Consider the following 2,153-nt stretch of genomic DNA (forward strand, 5'->3'; position numbering starts at 1 on the left):
CGGAGGGGCTCTACATCAACCTTGTTGCCCTTCCGATGATGCGTGAGTAGTTTACCACAGACCTACGGGTGCAAAGTTAGTAGCTAGATGGCTTCTTCTCTCTATTTGATCGTCAATACAATGTTATCCTTGATATTTGTGGAGTTCTATCTGATGTAATGACTTTTCACAGTGTGTTTGTTGGGATTTGATGAATTGTGAGTTTATGATCCGATTATCCATGAATATTGGGTTTTCTCTGAACTCCTTTACGCATGATTGTTATAGCTTCATATTTCTCTCCGATGTATTGATTTGGTTTGGCCAACTAGATTGATTTATCTTGCAATGAGAGAGGTGCTTTGTAATGGATACGATCTTGCGGTGCTCAATCCCAGTGACAGAAAGGGGCATGAAATGTATGTACCATTGCTATTAAGGATAAAAAGATGGGATTTATTCATGCGTGAGTTTACTTTGTCTACATCATGTTATCTTGCTTAAGGCGTTACTTCGTTCTTTATTATGAACTTAATATTCTATATGCATGTTGGATAACGGTCGACGTGTGGAGTAATAATAGTGGATGCAGAATCATTTCAGTCTACTTATCTCGGACATGATGCCTATATACATGATCATTGCCTTGGGTATCGTCATGATTATTTGTTTTTCTATAAATTGCCCAACAGTAATTTGTTTACCCATCGTATGCTATTTTCAAAAAGAAGCCTCTAGTGAAAACTATGGCCCCCAGGTCTACTTCTATCATATATTTAAAAAACCTAAAAATACCTCGCTGCAATTTTATCTTATTTATCTTATTTTGTATTTTTGTTCGATCTATCTATCTATCACCATACAATTTAATCTTGCAATTAATCGCCAAGGGATTAACAACCCCTTGTTCGCGTTGGGTGCAAGGATTTATCATTTTATGTGCAAGTACTACTAACAAGGTGTTGCTTGATTCTTCTACTGGATTGATAACCTTGGTTTCATAACTGAGGGAAATACTTATATCTCCTGTACTACATCATCCCCTCCTATTCGAGGAAAAACCCAACACAGCTCACAAGTAGCAGGGCGCTTCGCCTTTTACTGACTTATAAAGAGCAGAAGGGGACGAACCAAAACTCCTACGATCTCCTTCCGCTCCAGCGCCCAAACCTCCCAAGCCTTCACACCCCCAATCCCATTCTCAAGCCTAAAGTTTTCCTCAAGCTCCCGCGTCTGTACCAATGGTCGATGCCGATCTGAAGGGGAGGTGGGTAGCCTCCAAGGTCACTGATGCCACCATCGCCGAGCTCCGCGCGGCGGGATACATCCCCACCGATGCCGCCTACAGGGCCCCAGAGCCCGGCCAACGCGGCCCCACTCCCAACGCTGGGGACCAGGTGTTCTTCATCCCCCACCTTGTCCGAGGTCTAGGGTTCCCCTTATCCGAGAGCAGGAGAAGAAGAGAGAGGGTCTTCGGATGCACATGGGTTAGAGGCTTCCGGAGGCCCTCCTCGTTAATGGGCCGTCAGTTTGGCCCATGGACTAGGCGAGCTAGGCCGGGACCCCCTAGTCCAGGACACCGTCACCAGGGTAGGAATATTATTCTCCCAACCCTATCTCCGTTCTGTTTATGTGATTTTCACTAGCGGTGGGCGTGTGGAGCCATGTATTCGGCGGGTTTTCCAGTATCAGATTGGACTACGTATTTGGTGGATCCATTTGGATTCATCTGACTTTCGTGGTTTTCAGAGTTTCTACGAGCCCTTATCGGCAGGTTTTTTCTCCGAGGTGGCGTCTCTTGGTCCAGCCGCTCCTTCTACATGGTTCTGACTTCCAAAAAGTTTGCTTCGCCAAGGTAGAGGCCCAGAGGTGGCATCGAGTTAGGTTCACGGCGTGCCGCCGGTGGAAGCAGGAAGAAGGAGATTTAGGCACCCCAAGATCTTAAAATGTACTAGTAGAATGCCGTGCGTTGCTACGGGCTACAATGCATATAAATGAATCAAACAAATGATTAAGGTATTCTCCAAGGTCGAAATTCATTTCTCCCTCATACGTCTAGGCGTGTTCAAACATCAAACAGGCGCCTATCGGGCTCCCCACAACCCAACCGTCTGTACAGTCTGGGCTCCTCCAAATCCATCACATATGTGTGGAAGAAATGTGGTTGTCCAGAC

Source organism: Triticum dicoccoides, chromosome 2A, assembly GCF_002162155.2.
Source record: "Triticum dicoccoides isolate Atlit2015 ecotype Zavitan chromosome 2A, WEW_v2.0, whole genome shotgun sequence".
Classification (NCBI taxonomy): domain Eukaryota; kingdom Viridiplantae; phylum Streptophyta; class Magnoliopsida; order Poales; family Poaceae; genus Triticum; species Triticum dicoccoides.